General features: G+C 32.7%; 1 pseudogene; it reads left to right on the forward strand.

Annotated features, from left to right (window-relative positions):
- The first annotated feature begins 11,555 nt into the window (after positions 1 to 11,555).
- On the forward strand, positions 11,556 to 14,214 carry LOC149540600 (protein trichome birefringence-like 36; annotated as a pseudogene).
- The last annotated feature ends 13,328 nt before the right edge of the window (positions 14,215 to 27,542 follow it).

Below are 27,542 nucleotides of genomic sequence, written 5' to 3' on the forward strand. Positions count from 1 at the left end.
CATAGAAGGTGATGAGTGGAAGATTGCTTTCAAGACCAAAGAAGGACTATATGAGTGGTCAGTCATGCCTTTTGGTGTAACCAATGCACTGAACACTTTCATGAGGCTCATGATGAGGTGTTAAAGAAGTTTCTAGGTAAGTTTTTCATTGTTTACCTAAATGATATTTTTATCTTTAGTAAGACATTAGAGGAGCACTTGATCCATATTCAAAAGATGTTTGATACATTGAGGGAAGAAAAGTTGCTAATAAATTTGAAGAAGGACAATTTTGTAAAGAAAGAGTTGGTGTACTTGGGATTTATAGTTTCAATAGAAGGTCTAAAAATAGATCTAGAGAAAGTGAAGGCTATCCTTGAATGGCCTACTCCAACGAGTGCAATAGAGGTAAGATCTTTTCATAGACTAGATAGTTTTTATAGAAAGTTAATAAGGGGTTTTAGTAGTATTTGTGGACCCTTGACTGAAACAATGAGAGGTGATAGAAAATAATTTAAGTGGACTGTAGGAGTAGATAAGATTTTTAATCTATTGAAATAGAAAGTTACTGAGAAACTTGTTTTAGCACTTCTTGATTTTAACAAGGTGTTTCGAGTAGATTGTGATGCTAGTAGTACTCCAATAGGAGTTGTTATGAGAAAAGAAGGTGGGCCTATAACATATTTTAGTGAGAAGTTGAATGATACAAAAAGAAAATATTTTGTTTATGATCAGGAATTTTATGCTATAGTTCAAGCATTAAAGAAGTGGTGACACTATCTTCTTACTAGGGAGTTTGTTTCATGTATTGATCATCAAGTTTTGCAATAATTGAATAGTCAAGGAAAATTGAACCAAAGGCATTTGAAGTGGGTTGAGTTTTTACCGAGTTATACATTTGTTTCAAAACATAGGAGTGTGAAGTCTACCAAAGTTGTAGATGCTCTTAGTAGAAGACAACTTTTACTGATAGAAATGTAGATAGAAGTGGTTGGGTTCAAGGAACTTAGTACTTTGTATCTAGATGATCCTAATTTTGGTGAAGCATGGAAGGCTAGTATAGAACCTATTACACTTGATAGGACAAGGTGTTTGGATTCCATGATCTAGGGTAGTATGTTGTTTAAAGGAAGCAAGTTGTGCATTCCCATAAGTTCAATGAGAGAGAATCTCATCATGGAGAAGCATAGTGGAGGATTGGATGGACATTTTGGCAGAGATAAAACCATAGCTTTGGTTGCTAAGAATTATTACTGGCCATAGTTGCAGCAAAATGTGAAGAAGTTTGTATAGAGTTGTAGAGTATGTCAGATGGAAAAAGGAGTGAAGCAAAATATAGGGTTGTATCAACCATTGCCTGTACTAGAGAAGTTGTGGGAGGATATCAAAATGGATTTTGTTCTTGGATTACTGAGGACGCAATATGGGCATGATTCTATTTTTGTGGTGGTTGACAGGTTTTCAAAGATGATATATTTTATTGCCTGCAAGAAGACTAGTTATGCTGTTCATGTAGCAAAATTATTTTTCAAAGAAGTGGTAAGACTACATGATCTACCAAAGAGTATAGTTTCAAATTGCAATACCAAATTTGTTGGGTATTTCTAGTGTACATTTTGGATGATGTTGAAGATCGATTTGAAGTTTAGTTCATCACATCATTCATAGATTAATGGATAGATAGAAGTTGTGAATTGCAGTTTAGGAAACTTGCTAAGATGGTTGGTTGGAGATAAACCAAAAGGGTAGGCTATGATTTTACCACAAGAAGAATTTGCATATAATAATTTTGTCAAAAAGAGTATTGGTAAATCACCATTCCAGATTGTATATGGAAGTAGTCCCATAAATGCTTTGAATTGAGGTAGTTGGGTAAAGGAGAGATAAGTAGTGCTAAAGCAGAAGAATTTGCTAAACATTTGAAGAACATCCATGAGGAGGTAAGGAAGCACATCATAAAGATGAATACATAGTATAAGGCTAAGGCAGATGTGAAAATGAGGTATAAGGAATTTTAGATTAGAGATGAAGTCAAGGTTCATTTGAGAAATGAGCATTTTTGAGTGGGTACATATAATAAGATGAAGATGAAGAAGTTTGGACCATGCAAGATAGTGAAAAGGCATGATTGTAGAAATGCTTATGAAGTGGAGTTTCCTGCTAAATTGAATATTTCAAGAGTATTTAATATTTCAAATTTGATAGAGTATTATGAAGGAGGGGATGGAGATGTAGTTGGAGAAGTGCAATAGAGTATTATAGCAGCTAGCTCAGCCATAAAGGAGATTTAGGAGATATTGGATAGTCATGTTGGAAAAAGCACAAAGAAGAAAACTTATGAGGAATACCTGGTCCAATAGAAAGGGAGGCTATTAAAGCATTCATCATGGCTAGCAAATAAGGAGGTCAACCATCTTGGTTTTCCTTTGAACATTTGAGATGTGAGAGTCACTTCTCAAATTATCTTGGGTTTCTGATATAGGAGCATCCTAGGTGTGAGAGCAATCTTGCATCACCCAAAAATATTTTCTTTTCAGTCTTTTCTATTTTAATAAGGACTAGTAGACAGGGTGGTTGCTATTTATGGGAACTTGCTATTTATAGTAAGTTTGTCATATGAGCTTTGAATATTCTCATTTTCTACATGAAGGTTTGATTTAGAGTTATAAGACTACCATAAAAATTTCATTGCTCTAGCTTAAGTATCAAAGAAGTTATTGCAGATTTTTGGTGGAAGAATTTGTAGAAAAATCTTCAAGTTCATTGTTAGAGGCCTTAGAGTGCCCATATGAGGCGCAAGAACTCAAGGGAAGGGTACTTGTGTCATTCCAAGCCTGTAGATGAGGAGCTAACATTTTTGGAAAGTGGCTATAATACCCAATCAGAGTAATGGTTCATGAGTTATGGTCTTTCAAATTTGGTCTACTTGAAGCATCTAAAATAATTGTCAAAGATATATTTGTCCAACTCTATATGTATTGTTAGTGTCTGTCGGCCCTAGGTATTAAGTTTCAATGTCTAGAACCTTCTTAGGTGGCATAAAATTGTCTATTTCAGAAAGGCCAAAACATTGTCTAGAACAACTTTGGGTGGTAGTTCATAGCTTGTCTTGTTGATTACTATAATGAAGCTGTGCATGTGGGTTAGCATATTGTAGTTATGAATTCTATAATTTTTCATTTGTGGCACAAATAAGAATTTCATGTTTTGTTCTCGGATTTTTTGTTGTTTCTTTGTTTTTTTTATGAGTTTATGGTATTAAGGGGAGCACCCTTCATTAATTAAGAAAACAAATAGGGCACAAAATTCAATGAAGAGAACACAAATGAAGATTAAAAATTTCCTTGAAGGAAGGCTATAAAGTTGTGGTTACATGCCTATGCAAAGAATTTGAAAAGAAAAGCCAAGAATCTGGTGCACCAAATGAGACACAAGTAAATTGGTCAAATGAAAAGTAAATAAAATTGAATAGTTGAGAAATTTTATATTTGGTGTTAGTTTCCAACATAAATTGACTATTTCTATTTTATATATCAAACAATGATAATAATGCACATAATATTTCACTATAGCCTTCAAATCCTATCACAAAACCTGTGGATTATGAAGGCCATGATGCGCATCATAGCAGTGGAGGTATTAATTTTCTATTAGAAATTAATTATGTAATTATGCATAGAATTTATCATCTTCAATTGCAATTCAATGTATAACCTTTTTTTGAATATTTTAGAGCATTTTGAACATCAAGATGAATGAGTGGAACATGTTCAAAGTGTTCAACATGTTGAGGTGCTAGTGGATCAAAATGTTATTGTACATGATGTGGCATTGTTAGGTATAAAAAATGCATGTTATGTTCTACTTGTTAATGAAATACTTGTAGTAGTAAAAAAAAAAGAAAGAGTATGTCAATTTAACCCATTTACTTGTTATTGCAACATAGCCTCCTTTAGTGCAGCAACCTCCCCAAAACATGAGGAGGCATCATATTTTGACATTAAATGTGCCACAAGAGGAGAGTAATGAGGAATATATTGATGCTCCTATCATCCTTTTCCTTAAGAAAGCTAAGAAAAATAAAGGAAGAAATGATTTTTAAAAAATGCTCTTTGATAAAACTTGTTTGATAAACTTTGTTGGATGATGAAAGAACGTTGCTTTAAGTAATTATCTATGAATGTTGCATATTAATATTGATTTTTATGTCATGTAAATGAATATTTTTATGTGTTAATGAAGTCTTGATTAGTATTGCATATTAATTAATTGTATATCATATTAATGAATGTTATGTGATTGTATTGATTGAATGTTATAGTTTATAAATGGATGAATGAATGATTGAAGTATTTAATTAGATATTAATGGGGGATTTAGATTGATGTTAGGGGGATGGGGGTGAGGTTAGATGAGCTTCCACCTTCACATGATTGGCCTTGTTAAGAAGAGAATATTAAGGTATTCATGAAACCAAGTGAAGCTTGAAGTAACATACCTTCATTAATTATTTAATTTCATTCATTGTAATAATCTATGGTAAAAGTATGAATCTCTAGAGGAATATTATGTACTCAATATTATAGCTTCAACAACTTTACCACTTGCCTCATTTTGGGTTTTGTAGCTCGATTTGGATGGGAGCACCACAACCTTATCCCTACCAGTTGTTCCATTTCAAACTTCTCAAACTCCCCATTTAACTTTATATCTTTAGCATCCAAAAAGTTTCCTTGACCATAGAGATCCCATACCTACTCCACAAGCCTCATATGATTCTCTTGCAAGCTCACATCTACTACTCTCTTTCCTATAGCAATTTCCAAGGCCACAACCCCAAAACTATAAACATATAATTTAGGGCTTATTCTTCATGTCATCACACACTTGAGAGCTAGATAACCAAGGGTTCCAACTAAAATTGTAATCCAAGAAAAATTATTGTGCTCCAACATCTAGGCTAAATCAAAGTCCCCAAGCTTTGCATTGAAATTGTAGTCAAGTATAACATTACTAAATTTTCTAGCTTCTTTAATTATGGAACATAAGGTTTGCATAATATTGTTCTTGTCTCACATTTGTATCTATTTACCTTTCATAGGTTAAAATTTTATAATAACATACCCATTTATCATAAAAATTTGCAAGATACAAGTTACCTTAGTGTCAAGACCAGTTGAAGTACCAAGGTGGCAATTTGGTTTGTGTTACCATTAGTATAATATTGTATTTGTAGTTTAGGTGATATTGTCCTAATATTTTCATTATTCATTTTCTTAATAATTTATTTTCTGTATCCCTTATATTTTTTGAGTGGGCCTCTACAGGGTTCGTACTAGAAATCTTTCTCTCACTAGGGCATTGTGTGGCTATTGTATACCATTTCTGAAATGTACCATTTTTATAACTACATTATGTACTACATTACCCACAAGTATGCATACCAAATATAGGGATTGTTTATCACAAATTCTTAACACATACCATATGTATCCTTACACTATAAATTTATGTAGCACTTAACTTTTGTGCAGCAATGTTGTTTATGTGTGGAGTGTGTGATTTTCATATTTTTCAAATTTTTAGGAAAAGGTCAATTTGGAAAAACTTATATGCATTCTGGATATTTTACCCATTTCAAAATTTTAATATAGCTTCCTAAGAGCCATTCATATATCCTAGTTTCAGATCTCATAACAAAAAATGTATATCTAAGTTTGAAGATTGCTGAGAGACATATATTTGGATGCATGCCTCAATCTATTTGTTTATCACAAATTTCCTTGAAGGAAGGCTATAAAGTTGTGGTTACATGCCTATGCAAAGAATTTGAAAAGAAAAGCCAAGAATCTGGTGCACCAAATGAGACATAAGTAAATTGGTCAAATGAAAAGTAAATAAAATTGAATAGTTGAGAAATTTTATAATATAATACCTTAGTGTCAAGACCAGTTGAAGTACCAAGGTGGCAATTTGGTTTGTGTTACCATTAGTATAATATTGTATTTGTAGTTTAGGTGATATTGTCCTAATATTTTCATTATTCATTTTCTTAATAATTTATTTTCTGTATCCCTTATATTTTTTGAGTGGGCCTCTACAGGGTTCGTACTAGAAATCTTTCTCTCACTAGGGCATTGTGTGGCTATTGTATACCATTTTTGAAATGTACCATTTTTATAACTACATTATGTACTACATTACCCACAAGTATGCATACCAAATATAGGGATTGTTTATCACAAATTCTTAACACATACCATATGTATCCTTACACTATAAATTTATGTAGCACTTAACTTTTGTGCAGCAATGTTGTTTATGTGTGGAGTGTGTGATTTTCATATTTTTCAAATTTTTAGGAAAAGGTCAATTTGGAAAAACTTATATGCATTCTGGATATTTTACCCATTTCAAAATTTTAATATAGCTTCCTAGGAGCCATTCCTATATCCTAGTTTCAGATTTCATAACAAAAAATGTATATCTAAGTTTGAAGATTGCTGAGAGACATATATTTGGATGCATGCCTCAATCTATTTGTAGAGTAATGAAGTATATCTAAATTATCACTCATGTGGCATGAGTAATGAAGTTTAACAGATGAATCAAGGTCCTTATATAAACACACATAGACAATTGAATAAGTTACATTATTTTCTTGATTCGTCATTTTTACAAGTGCTTGTAGCTTTTGAAAGCTGATGATTGTAGAAGTATTTTTTCTTATTCACCTTTTAATTCAAAATCCTATTTTTAAGTTATGGCCACTAAGTTCATAGGTTTTGACTATTTGACTGGGATCAAGTCTCAAACGTAAGAATTCATAGAGATGTCCCTCTATTTCTATGATATGGAATATTTCTAAAAGAGTTTGAGAGCCAAATGCATTCACCCTATTACTAAGAAACTATGGGGAATAGGTTTAGTTGAATCTGCTAGTTTCCTAGTCATAATTCAAGCTCCAGAGCTCATTTATGAATGTGTCCACCATTATAATCTAGAAACAAAGTAGATAGTTCTACCTGATGGTGCCATGTTGATTTTGATTGATAGATAGACAATGGTGAATTGCCTTCATGTACCAAAATGAGAGGAGTTTTCTGACCTAACTATCAGTGGGGTCATTTTGGAATTCTTAGGGAAGAAGATGATTTAGAGGGAGTAGATCATGTAGACATGGTTCTAGAAGCCACAAAGTGACAAGAGAAAAGTCCCAAAAACCTTGTTTGGATCCAACCTCAAACTAAAGATAATTGACATTCTAGCTCTTTTGCATAGATTGAGAGGTGAAACCAAAGCTCTAACTTTTGTTGAATAATACTTCTTTTTGGTTCAAGTTATATGTTTGGATATGCAAGATATTGATTAGGTGTAGGAGGTAAGTGGAATTCTGTCGCATGCTCTCCATGTAGCTAAATTCTATAATTCATTCTACATGTCCTCATTCCTAATATATATGCTGCCATCCTTGCAATTACGGCCTAGTTTCCCATGTCTAGATAATTTCCTGGATGATGTCAAGTCCTAAAAAATTTATCCTTTCCTTTAGATTCAAAGTAGTTATGTAGAATATGTAAGAGTAAATGATGCATTTACAATGAGAATTTGAAGGGAATTGTAAGGATGCCTGGAATGGAGATTCTCCCCTAAAGTTATGGCCATCATTAGGAAATGTGGCTATTATTTTATCTAGTTTTCATCTTTTTCTTACTTGTGTCTTGTAGCCTTTGATGGTATTCCCTTGAAGCTGCCAAGATATCTAAGTGAAATGATAGTGTTGGTTGAGATCATTTGACAAGCTTTGTATGCAAATGTCTTGAGTGGGAGTCTATAAAAGAAAGGGTATGATTTTCCCATAAAGGTTAGAGAATTGAGCTATGACTCTAGATCTAATGCTAAGAATATGATGAATATTTTTGAGAAAAAATATAAGCTGGATATGTATGAGGTCTTACAACCTATGCTTGACCCTAATGGGTATGCTAAAGATGTCTTGTAGATTGGGAGTGTGATAAAGCATGTATACACAATTAAAGACTATTGAGCTGACTAAAAAGATGAATTTGAAATCCATGATCATGCTTTTGCAAGGTGGACAAAGAAAAAATTAAGCTATATAAAGTGAACATAGATGTGGAGGGGGTTGAAGATGATGGTCAGAATATGTACAACATTACTTACTTGACCAAATTAAGAAATACCCCTATAAGCTCTAAACTAGTTAGAGAGGTCATAGAGGACCTAAACATGATAATGGAAAGAATCTACAACTAGACCACAAAGTGGGTCAAGTGGACAACAAGAAAATGAAAAAGAAGAAAAGGTGCATCCACTCATCCTTCCCAAGATGTAGTAGCAACATCATCATCCCCTAGCAGTGTTGTAGGAACAATTCCATCTTTTGCTCAAGGACTAGCTCAACTAGTCATTGAAGGTGATTGGCCTCCTAAAAATAACATCCCATTAGATAAAACTTGTCAAGATGGTTTAGTAGTTGTGATCAAGAAAGAGGTAGAAGCTAAAAAGAAGAAGGAAAAAGAATCAAAGGAAACTATAGTTCCAGTGGTTATATAATCCCAAAGTAGTTTAATATCATCTACAAGGGCAACACTACTCTTACCAAGTAGTCCTCAAATACATGTAGTTGACCTTGGAGATGGTGGGAGCATTAAAAATGAATCCACAGAGTCAAATGAAGTGATGAAGAAAACATCCATAGTAGAGAAGATTAGTGAGGCTCCAAAATTCATTTCCCCTATTCCAAGAAATCTATTCTCCTCATCTTTGAAGATCTTGACTCTCATTAGGAGAAAGTTTAGTATGGATACACTAGGAACTACATCCAAAGTAGTCAGCACCAATTCATGGCTCAAAAACACTTTGGATAGGAAGAGGAAGAGGATAGAAGATGTGGCTCTAAAAAAAGAGACTTTATCTTTAGCCATCCACTCTAGGTCAACATTAAGTAAAGTGAAGAAGCTATAGATTTTGTCTATCCTTGGCCAAGATCTAGGCATGGGACAACTCACTATGGATATCACCAAGCCCCCCAATGAAGGTAGTTTCAAGAATTTGATTCTAACAAACTTCAAATTATAGTCTCTAGATCTAGGAGAGGTTAGCCATGGCACCAAAGTGGGCTTATGGAAAGAAACTACCAAGGTGGTAGAAGAAGTTTGAAGACCTCAAGCTTGCCAAGGTTAGGTTAAAGGCAAAGATCCATGAGCTTAACTGCTTCATGAAGAAATTAGTTACCTCATTAGCAAGCATTTCGGGGATACCATCTACTAGTGATCCCATAGCTACAGATATTTAAGCCATCATCTCTCAGCTACAAGAGGAGAAAATTTTTGGAAAAATTGGTAGAAGTTAGAGTGAAAAAATCAAGTCTGAAGGACTTACAGTTATAGAACAATTGGGCAATTCAATGTTGAGATAGAAAAGGATAACATCTTAGCTATCTAGGAAACTCTGTCAATAGAAAAGGAAAAATGTGAAGATTGCATCTAAATACCTACATATGATCATCCAAATGAAGATTGAAGAAGTAGTTGAAGCCAATATTTTATAGAAATGAGATGAGCCTTTTTTGAATGGCAATAGAGCTTGCAATTCAAAGCTGACATGATCTCTTCAATAGAAGAAGGATTCCGAAAGATAGAAAGAAAAGTTAAAGAGAAGAAAGACAAGAATTACAAGTTGCTGAAAAGCCTACACATTAAATCCCAAACAAGTAGACAAGGAAAAGGAGTAGTAGGAGTCATTGTTATGAAAAAGGATTTCTCCATCTACTTAGATAAATTAATAGAGAGATCTTCTAGCCATCAATATAGAGTGTTAGATCTCTAATGACTTAGCAAATGCATACACATAGCAACAAAAGAAATGCAAGAGCAGTTGAGTGCAATCAAAAACTTGGCTAGAGGACACTCCAAGTGGCTTATTAGATACACCAACATCCATGTCAATAGACATGAGGAGATCATTCCAATCATCATTGTTGCCAAGGCCTATAAAGAGAAATTGGAAAAGGGAAAGAAATTGAAGTGATTTTGCTCCCACTCATTTTTGTTTTGATATGACTTTGTAACTAATAATTGGCTTCTTGTCATTTTTCATTTTGAGAAGATGAATTGATTTAGTTACTTTTAGTAATGGTTCATCTCAGAATCCTATATGTACTCGATTAAAATAATAATAAAAGGTTAGCTAAATTTTGGTGTGAAATGCTTCAGATTGTAGAGACAACTTGAATGTGTTTTGTATCAATAATTTACTATTCCATTACATGTCTTAGTTAGAACACCTCTTTGAGTTGATTTAAACTAATGAACAAACAAAGCTTTGTTCCCCTATTTTGACATAGCAAACTGAAGATAATTATAGTATTGATATAAGTTAAAAGAGACTTTCCCCAATTTCTTAAGTTAGTTTCTTACGTTTTAGAGTTAAAATCATTATATTAAACATCTTGTACAAATAAATAGAATTTAATATTGCATCACCATATTTTGTGAGTTCATAAGATGTGTGAATTCAAAGCTTTGGTTAGTATTAAGACCCAGATTCTAGCCTGAGATAGTTCCTATCTAGGCCTAACTTGGGTTTCCTCTCCTATTCTCTTGTCAAGAACAAACCCCATCTTAGAATTCAAAACTAACAAATTCATTGCAAATCATAAACTCAAGGGAGTTGTACCTATAAATTCAGAGGGAAATTAGTTTCTTAGTTACGATTTTTGAACTATTATAATTAGTCATTGTTCATAGATATTGGGCATTTAATGAGTTAATTGAAAAAGGAACAATTTTTTTACCAACACAAATCTTTGTAGATGAGTTTCAAAGGAAAAATCTCTTGATTTTAATGTTGAGTTTCATGCAATCATGAGGTTAAAGTCACTATGAATATTGGCTAACTCGTAAACATCAATTAAAAGAATTGTGGAAAGGTGACATGAATGTAGGTATCTTCCTTTTTAACTTTCTTAAATCTATAAGTTAAATATTTTACTAATTTATGAATGTTTTATGTTAAACATGCTCCTATGTAGCTAAGATAATCATTCCAGGGTGCACTAAATTCTAGAGATTTCAAATTCAATAGGACATCTCAATGTGTTTAAAAAGATAGTAGTCATACAAGGCCACAATTTAATGAACATTCTAGAAGAATTTGGTTGTCTTCAATCCTTTAGATAATCATTTGGATAATTAGTGTATAAGTTGTTCATTTCCATTTATGCTCCATATATAGGTATATTACATATTTAAAATATAAAAGGTAGAATGCCTTTTTAACATATAACATGTGTTATCTCTATTGTATTATGTGAATGATGTCAGATATCTATTGGAGCATACAACATTAGCAATTTAGAACTCTTTCATCAATATCATATGCATAATTAATGCTTGAGTTACACAATTTATAGTATCATGGAGGAGCAACCTTTGGTCATACAATAGGAGGCCCCTTTATTACTATAAGCTATGACTATGATGCTTCGATCAATGAATATGGTATGCTATTTATCCTAGATAAGGGTAAAGGATTAATGCCCAAATTTTTAAATGAAGATGTTTTTGGTATTGTTATATATCTTAATAGCTCTTTGCATAACTAGAGATGCTAGAAATCAAGTTAGTGTTATTATAGAAAGGAGTGATGAACACTTTGAATTGTATCAGGGGAACAATAATAGTATTTATAGAGAAAATTTTATCGTAACAAGTCTCATAGAAACTAAATGCAATTTTTCTTTAGGGAAGTGGATTCATTATGCTTCATATCCACTTTATAATGCTACAAATTTTCCATACATTAGTACCCAAAAAAATTTCAGACCAAATGGGACACCAGATTCAGATTATGAGAAAAGGAGATGGTAGCCAGATGGTTGTACCATTCCCAAGTAAAATTTGCATAATTGGTTTGCATTCTTTTTTCAATTTGGACTCCTCTTGATGGGAAACTTCTACTTAATTTCTTATTATACATCTATTTTGAATGTAGTTCTCATGAATCCATTTTATTTTCAAGAGTTTAGGCCAATTTCATAAAGATGAACTTTTGATTCATGATAAGTAAATGGGTTCTCTCTTAATTTGATGTATGATAGATAGACTTTCTTTTTGAAACATTTTTTGACAAGAGATCATGGAGTATAATATGAAATTTTGATGGATAAAATTAGTTTGCAAAATCTAATTCAAAAGCTTTACAATGAATCTTGGAATCTTCAAAAATAATGAACTCTTTTTTATTTGAGCTATTCTTAATGGATAACTTCTATTTAGTTGCTTGCTAATGATGAATAACTTGAAGTAGCATATCTATTTGAATGTGGTTATCATAAATCTACTTTACTTTTAATAGTTTAGGCCAATTCATTAAAGACTTCTCTTCTAATCAATGATAAATAAATGATTTTTCTAATAGAAAAATTTTCATATTGACAATTTTGTTGTAATGCCAATGCTAATAAATAAAAATAGGTATACAAAATCTAATTTAGATTGTTTACAATGAATCTTCCAAAATAATGAACTCTATCATACATATACAGAACTCTAAAAGCAATCCATTTAGATAATGATGAACAATCAAATTTTCATTGATCTTTGTATGCCCAAGGTCCATTTGCCTAAAATTAATCCAAGTAGCCTTAAGAGAGATCTATAGTGTAGATCCCAAACATTAGAAGTGCACCAAGAAATATTTATTAAAATATGTCAATTTAAGAACATCTACAACTATTAATTGTAGATATTGGATTTAAAATCTTGTATTAGGTTCAATAGTAAGGATGTGTTAGAGAAGATGAGAGAAAAGAGATTGATGTTTGTTGGGGATTCCATAAGTAGAGGTCAGTTTGAGTCCATGGTCTGTCTACTTTAGTCAATAATTCCAAGCAATAATAAATCTATGGTTAATAAGAGCCCTCTTGCAACATTCAAAGGTGTGGTAAGTTGTACAATGTATTCACTTCAATCTTTTTTCTTTTGTTTTGCAAGGATGTATCAAAGTTATAAACATTTGATTGGTTGTTTGCACAATCATAATGCTTCAATTGAACTATTCTCGGCTCCATTCTTGGTTGAGTTGGAGACCAATAAACAAGGGATGAATATTCTTCACTTGAATTCTATACAAACTAATGGAGAGTACAGGAAGGAGGCAGATTTCCTGGTTTTTGAATCATCATATTGGTAAGATCAAAGTGGTGGCAACAATGGAATAACATAAGATTATATGATATATTTTAAATTTTATTAATAGTTTGGTTTATATTATATGATATATCATCGCAATATTAGTTTGAATATTTCTTGATTAGATTATATGAATCTTTCTATCAAAATGAATAAAAGAGAGAAGAAAATAAGTAATCTAACTAAAATATTTTCAACCTATATGGAAAAGTTTGAATGGATACAAGGTTTAATGGTATATAAATAGATGGGACATAGCCATGGAAGGTAGTACAACATACAAAAGTATAGACCAAATGGTTGCTTACATAAAAGACCTAAATACTTGGGCAAATTGCACAAATTCACATGTAGATTTCAAGAAATAAATGGTATTTTTCAGAACCATGGAACCTCACTATTCAAGGTTGGTCATATTATATGATATTTATTTCTAATTTTAATCAACAAGTTTTTAATTTTCATTATCATGCACTGTAGTAAATCACACAACATTGTTTAGAGTTATTATTTATTCATGACAAAATTTCTATCATAATTTGATTGCACGAAACTTCTTTCCATGAATGTTGTCCATCATACACCATGATCTATCATTAGAATAAAGATTTAAGTATAACAATAGAAAAAGTGAAGATCATAAAATATGATTCATAACATTGGTAGAAATAATTCACACAATCGAGCTCAAAAATATTTTTCATAATTAATTTCAATCTAAATATGTCCACTTGAACTCCAATTAACATAATTGGCATGATAAATATACAGAGCCTTTGCAGAGCACATCTACATAAAATCCTTCATTACCATTTTAGGTGTCAATACTTAAATAAGTTGTGAACAACACAAGTTTTCCTCTTGTTTTTTTTTGGATATAATAGGAATGTCCCAGCTATGCAAGGATAAACATCCCTCTAAATATGGTGGTGGTGGTGGCAATTGAGACTACAACCATTGGTGTATCCAACGTGTAGCTAATATTTAGAATGAACTTTTGTATTCCTATGTAATTTAGGAAAGGTATCAAAGATAGATTTAATTTCATGTGAAAGATAAGGTCTATGACTTAGAGTGGTGAACAATAGTGTAGATGCATCATATTTATCATATTTATATTCTTTTAATAAAAATTAAGTTGAAAGATATCAAATTTCAATAGTAAACAAACATATACATCTATCTAAGAGCATTCATATATTCATTTATACATTTAAAACATGATTGAAAAATTAGCACAAAATTTTAGTGACAACATCAAAGATAGACTTTCATGGGAAAATAAGGTTTATGGGCTACAACAATGATCAATAGTGTGTACATTGACTCCACATGCATTGACTATTCCTTATAAAAGAAAAGTTATGTTTTGCATCTTTTTGAGCTCATCTATCTTTTCCTTTAGTGATTGTCATCATATTTCTGTTAAGAAATCTATCTCAATGTTCACATGGTTTCCTTCATAGTGGAATTTAACTTTTACTAACAATAGTTTGTAGGATTAGGAAATGATAATTTCACTATTTTCTATCAAGATTGGTGTTTTATATGACAAACTTTGAGTTTTTGAAATATTTTTATTGATAAATGTGATGGATAGGAAGTAAAATACATATTTAAATAATGAAAATAAAAATGATATTATTTATTCATTGTAATAAGGAAAATATTTTTTATTTCTAGTGGATAATGACATCTTTGGGTTCAATCATCTTATTAGTTGTTATATAGATTCTCTTGGAAAGGCAACTCTCGATGTAAGGACATTCAAAGTAGTATACAAACTTGTAGCTAATGTCATTTAGGTTCATCAATTATGGAGTCTTATGGGAGCTTGACTTTAAAAGTATGTTCAAGTTATGCACAAAAGTCTAAAGTTTTTGGGATGAGCTAGCAATCAAAGTTTATTCGTATAAGGTTTTAAAATAGTGTATGGGAAAAACAACAAGACATGTGAAAAGGAGATTAGAATGATATGTTTACATATGTATATTAAGAAGATTGTATAATGGGTCTAGAATTATGGTGTGTACATTAAGTGCATAGAAGAGAGGATCCAATACTTGAGCACTCTAACATTGTGCTTATCAAACTCCTACAGGAAAATTTCAAATCACTCTCATTTTTTTATAGAAACTTACTTGGAAAGTCATTTACTTATCACTAAGGTTTCAAGTCCAAATTATCAATTATGATGCCACATCAACATTTTTTTTCCATGTTGCACAAAACATCCCAAATAAAAAGTGAGACCAATGGTTATGCATAAAGGGTACCCATACTTGCACAACTAATGTGGAATCACATAATTGGTTACTTTTTACAAATAAGGGTACATTTAATTTAATTTTGGGAAATTATCATTGTACTAAAAACTTTAAAGTCACATGTATTGGTGTAACAATGTCAAAAAAATTGGACATTAAGTCAATAATTCAATATGGTCTCCACACCCATTACAAAATCTCAAATGGAAAATATGGTTGTAGGAGAGGTGGAGGATTTTATTACCACACAATAATAGAGAGAATGAGAAAGTTGAAACAATACAAACACCCAAGAGTTGGGGAACTTATTTACCACACTATAGAGAACTAAACCTTGAGGTTAGTGATTACCTCCAATTCATCCATTATTAGAATCACCATCTTTGATAAAGGAGTGGTATGCATTGTATTCATATTTAATAAAACTTTAGTTGAACTCTATAGGAAATAATCTAACAAAATTAAATCTGAAGTTGTATGTTGAGTTGGATTCCGATTTGGAAGATTGTTTGTTGATAGTGGTAGTTAATTGGGTCCTCAATGCATCCATTTAATACCCAACTAGATATACATTTTGTGATGGGATATTTAGGTACATACAATGGGTTATTAATGGTCAAGGTAGATACAATGGGTTATTGAAATTGAAAAGCACAATATAGTTTGGTATGAGATATTTAGGAAATGATGAATCGATGTTACAGGGAATTGTGGGTTTTGACTAGGTAGGAGATGTAGGAGACAGGAAGAGGACTTTAGGATATTGCTTTAGTTGGGTTTTTTAAGTCATATCTCAGATTAAAAAGAAGCAATATTTAATGGCATCAAGTTTAGTAGAGGTAGAGTACATGGAAAAAATGTTGGTAGTTGTGAAGCCATCTGGCTTTGCAAGTTGGTTAAAGAGGTCATGGTTATTTACTGTGCTCATAGTGTTAGATTAAAAATCCTACACTAGGGTGCATATGTAGAACCTAGGTACACTTTAACAGTGCCTATAGTAAACAAGAACATGAGTTCTATTCGTAGAAGTTTCTATTCATGGCTATCCAGATTCAACAGTTGCTTTTGAGTAGTTTTTTTAGTTTTAGGATACAAAATCTTTATTTAGCAAATTTCTTTTGTCCATTTTGAGTCTTGACATTGCCTATTTAAGGGTGCACAATCCTAGGATAAAATTACATTAGGCATTGATGAAGCCAATTTTGTGAACTAGCTTGGCAAAGTAAAAAACTTGTTGATAACTTTGAAGATGTCATGTATGCCTACTACATTAGTCGCATTTAAAAAAAAATTACTATTCTTAATGTTGGCCTTTCTAATACATGTTTTTGTAGAGAAACATGATAATTTCTAAAGTTTCAAGTTGAATGTTGACATATTGCATATAGCAAGTATACATTTTTGACAATATATGAACTATCTAAATTTCTACCAACTAAGAAATGTCTGTTATTTTTTCTTATTACATTTTACAAGATTTCTTTTATTCTTAAGTTCCCCAAAGATGTTGATGCTAATATATGAATTCTTTTACTATGCCTTGTATGTCTTGTTATGTATTTTATTTTTGCCTTCATGTAAACTATATTCTATTAACTAGAATGTTATCTAAGTTCAATTTTTTAGTCTTGCAGGATACTCTTACAAATTCATTTTTGGCTAACCTTGATGACTTGTCTGACAATGGTATGTCACTTAGTGTAAGCTTAGTTTAATTTTTATAAGTTTTGTTTTAGATAAACTAGTAAATACTAAATGCCTACTTATATTTTGGACATTGACATGAGGTAATGATTGATTTAACTTTTTTTCCATGTAAACTTGAAATAATACTAACTCTTGATATGAAGTTTCAAATGTTCTTAGTTAAGTTGTGTATTAGTAGGACCATGAGAATGATGATGTAGGGAAGGACATAGAAAATGTTAATGATGACATGCCAAATATTGAAACATACTCTATGTACACTTCCCCATGAAAAAAATACTGAGCTTGGTGGCCATTCCGCTCGGTGCAGGACACCTCCCTACTTTTTCTTTTTTGATTTTTTTGAGGTTATTTAGGTGTTTTTGTATTATTAATAAGTTCCAAGAGTCCTTTGAAGACAACTAGTCCAAATGTAAGAGCCAAATTTCTCAGTAGGTCCTAAGTTGGTTAAAAGTTTCTCAATGAGCCAAAAGATGCTCGATAGGTCAAAAGTGATTAGGGATAGGAAAATAAGGTATTTTATTTCTAAATAGGTCTTAGGAATCTTATATAGGATCCTAAAATGGTCCTAGGTGGACCCATTTGATCAAAAGATCTAAAGAGCAAAAGTTGCAAAGTTGCTCAAAGAGTTGCTTGAGCAACTTTTGCAAAAAGTTGCAAATGGTGGTTTGGGAAGTTGTAACTACCTATGCTCAATTATTTTAGCATGGGGATCATATTTAGGAATGTTAGAAGGTTTCTAATTAGATTATGCATGTGATGACTTGCTACATTGATATTTTCCTAAGTTTTCCATTATTTTTGCAGTGTTTAATGCCCTAGTATGGCTATGTACAAATTTGAACAAATGAAATCACTCTATAAATTTGTAGATATTTGTTTAACCTTTTATTTTCATATTCACATTCTACTCCAAGTTGTAGGATTAGTGTGTAGTGAATATTTCTTAGTGATTGGTCTGTGATTCTCTTACGTAGGGCTACTCCCACAATAATGTCTATAACCTAATCATCCATGGTGGAAAATATGTGAAACCTTATGGCATGATAAGTCAGACATTGTAAATAATTTTTTTATTCGTTTTACATTTTTGTGATTGGTTACCTATCATTGGAGTGATGCCCTAGGTTGATTGTTGGGAGTAGGCGAGCTAGGATAGTTTGAAGATGTTGTTGTAGAGCATGCCCATGATCAAGTCGGGTCAAACCAATAGAATTCGTACAACAAATAGGATGTTAGTTTGAATTATCAAATGGTTTGCAAGATTTATATGAAGTTTGAAGGGATCTAGAATCTTTTTAGTGAAAATTGGTCTAGAGGCCTAAAAGATAGGCTAGAAAGCAGGGCTTGAGGGTGAATTAGGTTATGGGCATTTCAAAGCTCTGAAAGTTCAGAATCCAGGAGTGATAGGAGATAGATTTCAGATTCCTAAGGTTTTTCATGAGGGTTTTTGGAATAATTTTGAGTATTGGCATAAAATAGGGTTACTAGACCTAAAGTAAATGGACCTAATTAGCCCTATTTGAGGATAGTGACTTTCAAGTGATTGTTGATGTGACTAGAAGTGTCAAGAAAGGTCAAGAAGGATATGGAGGGTATATATAACATTAGTAGATTATAAGGGAGTGTGAGGAAAAGATTCTAAGAAAGGGTTAGGATTCTAATGGAAGGAAAGGCTAGAAAGACTAGTGCCTTAATAAGGGAGTTTAAGCCTACATCAAACCAACTATACCTAGGAGGCAAGTTGGGGAAGAGTCTTGGAGGCTAAGATTTGATAAAAGATCAAGAAATAAGAATCATTAGATGATTCAAGTTTTAGAACTTTAATTAGAAGTGATTAATTAATAGAATCCTAGACTCTTTGCATCAGAGTGGTATCAAAGCTAGGTTTTAGTTTGGTGTATGTCAGACATGAAAGAGAGGCAAGAGGTTGATAGTATTGCACCCAAGGCAATAAGAAAGGTTTCCATATTGGATTTGGTGAAGGATCTATTGGCCAAAGCTAATCAGGCAGACCCAAAGAGTAAGAAGAAAATCAGAGAATAAGGAGATGAGATTGAGGAAGAGTACGATAGTAAAATAGGGGAGACATCTAAAAGGGGAAAGGATCTAGAAGTGGAGAAAGAGAAAAAGGTGTTCTTTGATTCCTTTGAATCCTTTAACAAAGATAATATGGAGCACATTACTTATTATAGTGGTAGCTTGAATGTAGAGGAATTGTTGGATTGGTTGAAGACCATAAACAATCAATTTGATTACAAGGAATTACAAGAAGAAAAAAAAGTCACCTATGCTAAGGCTGGACTCAAGGGATCAACACTATTATGGTGGAACATGATGCAAGATGATAGAGTAGTAGTAGGGAAGAAGAAGAAAGTACCTTGGGAAAGGGTGAAGATCAAATTTTGAGCACAATTCCCACTCATAGACTATTAAATACAAATGTATCAAAGGTTTTAGAACCTAAGGTAGAGGGACCTCACAGTAAGTGATTACATTGAAGAGTTCAATAAGCTAAGTCAAAGAGATAGAAGAAAAGAATAGGAAGTGGAAAGAGTGACAAGATACCTCAATGGGTTAAAGCAAGGTATTCAAAATGAGATTAACATCATGGCTCTTGGTAGTATTCATATATGTTTTCAGCTAGCTTTAAGGTCACAAGCAAGGAGAAGACATGATTCACAATAAAGTGTTGGCATTAAGTTATGTTTGTCATTAGTGACAACACTTATTCATAACTTTGTATGGTTAGTGTGCTCATCATTCAATCTCTATGTGTTTGCCAAGTAATTCAATGATTACCAAGTTTCATAGTTCACACTGAGCAATTCAATGGTTACCAAGTGAGTTTAGTAGTCCAATAGTTTAGACCAAGTAGTTAGTCATTACCGAGCATCACAATGTCTACCAAGTCATTAGTTTCTATGATGTGAAACCAATGTCTACCAAGTGATGGGATGAGCAGTGTTTACTAAGTGCAAGCAAGGTAAACATAGTATTAAGTTCTTACTGAGTTACACTATATCTATCAAGTCTCCAATGTTCACCAAGTTTGAATCTACATTGAGTCATTAGTATGGACCAAGCCTCTACTTCTACCCAATGCATGACAATGCTGAGTAATGCAGTGGACACTGAGTATCAGGAGGTCACCAAGTCAGCTTATAGAACTTGAGCTTCTACATTTGGGCTGACTTAGTAATATTGGTGTTATCTTGTGTTTTGACTGACCTTGTAAATATGAGAATTGGGATGGTATATATATGTAATGTATTGTATCATATCCAGGTATAAAAAAGAAGTAATGTTTTGAGAAGAGTGAATGAAAATGTGAATCAATAGTAGAGAAAAGTATTTAGCAAAGTCAAATAAGGAGTAGTCAAGTTAAATCTATCACAAAGAGGTGATCAACATTTTGATGATCTAATAAAAAATTAAGTTGTAAGTTAGATCTACTGTTTCATCCTAACAGGTGAATTATATTCAAATCCTTTAACAAGGTAGACTTAATAATCTTTTCTTTAAATATCTTAATAGAGTGCATACTTCATTTTATATTTTTAAAACCTCTAACAAGGTAGACCTAGCAGTCCTAATTGCTCCTAACAGGGCAGATCATTATAAGTGATCATTGTAAGCCTTATTAGGCCAACTTTATACTATAGTATTAATGTTTTGTGGGTATCATCCCCACCCTAGTTTTACTTTCTATCTGGAAGGTTTTGATGTCACCAAATATTGTGTTCATGTCCCATGAATGTTTATCTTTCAGTTTCTCATGCATGTGGTAGATTAGATCAATTAATGGTGAATGGATTATGTTAAGTGCTGAATTTTTAAAAAGTTTTGAGGTTACTAATTCACCCCTCCCCTCTCAGTAATGTAGCTAGTCTTGATTATTTCCAACAATTAGCATCAGAGCTTTGTTGTTCTTAGGATAAAGTTTGACAGCTTGAGCAAAGATCAAGGACAATGGAGATATTTAGACTTGACAAAGCTATTGACAATGAGAAGCTAGATCTAGAGATGGCCATAGCTCAACTCAAGGAAGCAAAAGAGCATCTTTCCCAGTCCTTAGAAAGAAGGAAGGAACTTGCAAAATAAATGAATAATCACAAGTATGTTGAAGAAAAGATTGAATACTTTTTCCCTTCATACAGTTTAGATGAAGAAAATGAGGCAATCAAAGAACTCCTTAAAAAGAATGGCTCCTTGCAAGAAGAGGTAAGAAAATTGAAAAGAGAACAAGAAATTTAGTCAATAAGATTGTGTGAAATTTTGGAACAAAGGAATAAGGCAAGTGAAGACTTGGAGGCAAGCAACAATGAAACTCAAAATCAATCCCTTGAGCAAGAAAGTCTTATCAATCAACTCTCTAGTGCAAATGAGGAAATCATGAGTCTGAGATCTAAAAATGAAAGGTTAATGAATGATTTAACCACTAAAAGACAAATCAATGAAATAATGAAAGTTGATCTAAATTCTGAGAAGCAACTCAATGAAAGAATAATGAAATCTCAAGTAGACATGGATCAATTAAATTAGCAAAGTGAGCAGAATATTTATAAGCAAAAGGGAAAAGCAGGACTTGGATACAATGAAGAAGGTGAATCCTCCAAATAAGGTACTCAAAGGAATCAATGACCTACTTGTAATCACTATGGTAAGATAGGTCATACATCAACCAAATGTTGGAGCAATGGAAAGGCAAAATTCAATGGAAAATGCTACAATTGCAGTCAACATGGGTATAAAGCTAATGAATGCAAGGAAAAACCAAAGTTTGAAGGAAAATGTCACATATGCAAGAAGCAAGGTCACAAGGCATCTGAGTGTAGATCTAAACCATTCAATCCAACTAAATAATTTGTAAAGGCAATATTTGGTTGGGACTACAATACTTGGTGTAGATGTCATTACTATGGAAAATATGCACACATTGGCTTATACTATGCAAGGCATCACTTGAGAAGAAAGGATACTACAATAAGATGTTAGACATGTACTGAACTTAGAAATATAGCTAAGAATTGCATGTATATAGGTAGAGTTAAAGATGAAAAGAAAGCTAAAGCTAATAACATCAAGAAGTAGATAAGACAATAGTGGATTCCCAAACCTATCGAGAAAGTCAATTTAAATGATGGTCATGTCATTCAAGTAGGTGACTCCACCATTTCCAATTAAATTCTTAAAGGAAGAATTGGAATTGTACTCTCAGGGTCACATCTTAAATAGTTCCAATTGAATGGAAGGAAGGAAAAGATCCAAATCAATATTTTAGATACAGAGGGATCACAGAAGTTCAGCATTAGTGTTCATCGAGAAAACCAAGATCATACTGAGCGAGGTCAAAAGTAAGAAAGTTTTTTTTGATCGCCGAGTTATAAGGTTCTATTGAGTTATCTACATAGATAGTGGATGATAGCCTATCAAGCACTATGTCATTATGGTTCTCTTCATACTAAGCATTAACGGAAGGTTTTCATCAAAATGGCAGAATTTTGACTTCATTTTCATCTCAAATTTAGTATATCCATAGCAGAGCAATTTGCAGAGCATTCAAGAAATCTTTAGTAGAGTTTGCAATAAATTTTTTGAAGTTTTTCTCAGTCTATCGAGTGGTCATGGCATCCACCAGTAGTAGCAACAAGAAAAAGAAAGGTTCAAAGATGTTAGTGTGAGGTGTTGAGTGGAAGGCTCTAAATTTTGAATTGGTACTAGTAATTGTAGAATAACTTGACCCTAATGGAGCTCAGTCAAAAATTCCAGAAAATGTACTTCTCATAAACAATATTTGTACTCATTTCAAATTTATTGTGCAAGAAATTTGAACCCTAGAAATGGACAGTGCCCTAGGTGAATTATGTGTAGATGGAACCCTCAAACCCAAGCATAAACATCTAGAAGAGAAAGGCTTGACCCACATTCCACAACAACCAAGAAATTTCCAAATCAAATGGATTAGGTATATTTTGAGCCATGTGCATAATGGTCAGTTGTGGTTAGAGCAACCAGTCATGATAATGAAGAAGATGATTCATAGAATCATGAGTCTCCTTGTGCTTAATAAGGTTAAAGTTGCCAAAACCCTAGGTCAAGATGAGCTACAAAAGAAAACCCTAGCCAAGTGGGATGAAAAAGGACTAAAAATCAGTAATGTATCTGATGTGGAACTTAGGTTTTGTATTCATATCATTGCACATAAGATATAAAGGTCTACTTAACTGAATAGCATGTCGTGTGAGGCTGTGGAACTAGCTTACAAGGTAGTAAAGAAGAACTTGGAATATGATTTGGTAGATCTGATGTTGAAATAGTTCAAAAAGAACATGGAAAGTATCAAGACATCAAAGAATAATCTATCTAAATTTGGTTCTTTATTAACTTGTTTATTCTTTTATGGTCAAAAGTTTTTCCCCTCCAAAGGTTTAGTAGTATGGAGAAAGGACACTCCAATTTTGTACCAAATTAATGAGTTCATTGCAAAAATGGGTGAGAATTTTGATAGTATAATGGATAACTACTTTGAAGCCTTTAAGGAGAAGATGAACAATAGGTTCCAAATTGCACCAAAATTAGTTGAAGATTACAAGGATGATGTTTGTTTCATGGTTGATTGTGATAGAGTTTACATTCAGGTAGTAAGGCCTAGAATAGTATGGGTGAATCCTCTTCCTTATGAGGTTAATATTGATGAAACCAAAAAGACAATTTAATCCCTATTGAATGAGCTAGTGGATCCAAAGGTACCCATCTTTGGAACTTATGTGAAGAAAAGGCTAGAATAGAACTTGAGATCAAGCTACCATAGATAGTGAACAATAAGATAAAAATAGAAAAATTGAAATTAGCAAGTGCCCCTCTCATGCTTACTGAGGGAAAATAAGAAGATGAAGAAGAATCTAAGGATGAGGAGTAGGAATTAGAAAGGAGGAAGAGCCTATGAAAAAGAAAGGTAAGGTGATTATCACGAAGCCACCCAAGGCCTCTATAGCTATATTTACTAGGAGATCTAAGAAGAAAGGAGATAGTGAAGTTGTGTTTAACAAAGCTCCTCCCACATTTTAGGAAAGACTCAAAAAATTAAGAGTAGGTGCTAGAAACAATAACTTCAAAGCACTCAAATATGAAACGAGGACTCCAGCAGAACAGAAAGAGGTTGAAGATCTGATCATGGACAAGTTAGGAAGATGGAAATTCTCTCTTGATCAGTTTGCTTTACAAATCCCTATAGTTTTGTTAGACAAGGTCAAGGTTAGATGGGAATTAGCTATGTAGATAGCCACGAATTTATAAGAGCAATCATTGAGATAATTGCTACTGAATCTCACCAATGTTGAGGTTAAGGAAGTAATGAAGAAAAATGAAGAGAAGATGATGATGAGATTTCATACTTATTTGATTTTGGTGAAAAATATTGAGCATGTAGTTTAGGATGCTATATCCATGTGGAAAAATGTTTATAATATGCATAAGCCAAGTGAGGATCCAATGGAAATAACTGATAATGATGATAGTGACAATGAAGATGATAATACTCCTTGTGTCACTATTGATGTTGAGGATTATCAGGCATTGAAGGATGGTGAAGAAGAGAAAGAGGAAGAAGTTGAAGAGGAAGATAAGGAAGGAGAAGAAGAAGAGAATGATCCAGTAAGGATAGCTACACAAGTTATAGCCTCCCTTCCTCACTCTCCTCCAAAAACTACTACATCATCTGGCATGGAGATAGCTTCATCAAGTGTGATTGAAAACTCAACAGATACATCATTTGCTTCCTCTTAGCTCTAGGTATCTCTGATGGAAGTGTCTACCACTTCATCCACTAAGTTGCATCCCTCCTCTTCTTCATCTTTTGAGTTAGGGACATCAGCAGTATGTACAACATCTAGTTCTACAATTTTGTCGACTTCAATTTTGCATGCTTCTATAAGTACTTCATTTGTAAATACTTCTATTAGTGCTCCTATTGTATGTACTTCAATTAGTGTTCCACCTGTAATAACTTTAGTTTTGGGTAGTACTTCAGTTTTGGATTCTTTTAGCACTCTATTCAGTATTCCTTCAGTAGGCCCCATACAAGTTTTCACAGCAAGCCCTACTATTTCTACCATTTTTTCTATCTCAAAGTCCTAAGTAGTAATGTCAAAAGTTGAACCAAGGACACCACTTAAACTTCTAATTATTGAAAAAAAAATGATGAAGATATAGACTTCGATAAGGAAATTGAAATTCCTAAGTTGGATTTTGATAATGTCACTATGAAACAAATGAGATTGGTTAGCCAACTTCTTGAACAGAACGCAAGATAAAAGTAGTTATGAGTAGAAAGAGACAGAGAATTCTAAATCATTGAAAGTGCAAATAATATTTTGATAGAATCTGTAGGTGTTGATGTTGATTCATCTCAACATATCTTTTTTACAGTTAGAGGAAGTAGTAAATAAGTTCAATGAGGACTCTACTAGTCAAGAAAAGCTGATAGAAAAAGTTGAGAAAATGTTTCACAATAAGGTACTTGAGCACATTGATATTAATTAGGTAGAGCTTTCCTCAATTTTTGCTAATCTTGAAATTTTTTTTACAAATGTAACATCTCTTTTTTCCAAACTGTATGATGTTACCAAGTACACTAAGGAAATAAAAGAAAAACTAAATAAGATAGATGAGGATCTGGAGGCTAGTGCTCAAAAGTTGCAGCTTGACCCTAGCTCAAGTTCATACATCACATAAGGTTCAAATTCCTATCTAATATGTAGGCTGACTTGTTGAGAGAGGAAGCAAGGATCAGGTCTACACTTATAGACATCCAAAAAATGATCCTTCCAATCATGGACACAATGCAAAAGTACATTGCCTATTCAAAAACATTGATCCATGATAACAATTTTTCAATTGCAGATCATATGATTGAACTCTTAGCAGAAGTTCAAGTGGCACTTCATACCTACAAAATTTTGCAAGAAAACTAGGATAAGACATTATCTCTTATTCTTAAGGTACATTTTGAGTTTCTCTCACATTTTAGTGTCTCTGTGTAAGCATGTTGTGTATAAATGTTTGACATTATTGTAAAAAAGGGGGAGAATGAGATATTTGTGGAGAGACATATGTACAATACTGAATAAAAAGGGAGAGACTTTTAAGAGAGAAGAAATATTTGTATAAACACTCTGCATGATATTATAATATGTACATGGTATGGAGGAGATATGTGAAAATATATATACAATAGAATTACAAATATAAATTTTAAAAAATCAAAATCAAAATCAGCATGACACTGTACATAAGTTTTGGCTAATAAGTATTTTTATCACTAATGCCAAAGGGGGAGATTGTTGGCATTAATTTATGTTTTTCATTAGTGAAAAAAATTATTCATAATTCTATATGGTTACCAAGTTCATCATTTAGTCTCTAGTGTTTGCTGAGAAATTCAATGGTTACCAAGTTTGACAGTTCACACTGAGCAATTCAATGGTTACCAAGTGAGTTTAGCAAGCTAGTAGTTTAGACTGAGCACTTAGTGGTTACTAAGCTTCACAGTGTCTACTGAGTCATAAATTTCTATGATGTGAAGCTAGTGTCTACTGAGTGATGGGATGAGCAGTGTTTACCAAGTGCAAGCAAGGTGAACATAGTATTCAGTTCTTACCGAGTTACACTATATCTACCGAGTCTCCAATGTTCATCGAGTTTGAGGCTACATTGAGTGATTAGTATCTACTAAGCCTCTACTTCTACCAAATGCATGATGATGCCGAGTAATGCAGTGGATGCCAAGTATCAAAAGGTCACTAAGTCAACTTACAAAACCAGAGTTTCTACATTTGGGCCAACTTATTAATATTGGTGTTATCTTGTGTTTTGTCCAACCTTGTAAATATGAGAATTGGGATGGTATATATGTAATGTATTGCATAATACCCAAGTATAAAAAAATAAGAAGTAATGTTTTGAGAAGAGTGAATGCGAATGTGAATCAGTAGTAGAGGAGAGTATTCAACAAGGTCAAATAAGGACCAATCAAGTTAAATCTTTCACAAAGTTGTGATCAGAATTTCAAGGATCTAATCAGCAATTAAGTTATAAGTTAGATCTACTATTTCATTCTAATAGGTGAATTAGATTCAAATCCTTTAACAAGGTAGACTTAATAGTCTTTTCTTTAAATCTCTTAATAGAGTGCATACTTCATTGTTTGTTTGTAAAACCTCTAACAAGGTGGACCTAGCCATCCTAATTGCTCCTAATAGGGCAGATGGTCAAAAGTGATCATTGTAAGCCTTAATAGGCCAAATTTATACTATAGTATTGAAGTTTTGTGGGTATCATCCCCACCCTAGTTTTACTTTCTATTTGGAAG

Source organism: Cupressus sempervirens, chromosome 9 (assembly GCF_028749045.1).
Source record: "Cupressus sempervirens isolate cs-2001-9-10 chromosome 9, ASM2874904v1, whole genome shotgun sequence".
In the NCBI taxonomy this organism is placed as follows: domain Eukaryota; kingdom Viridiplantae; phylum Streptophyta; class Pinopsida; order Cupressales; family Cupressaceae; genus Cupressus; species Cupressus sempervirens.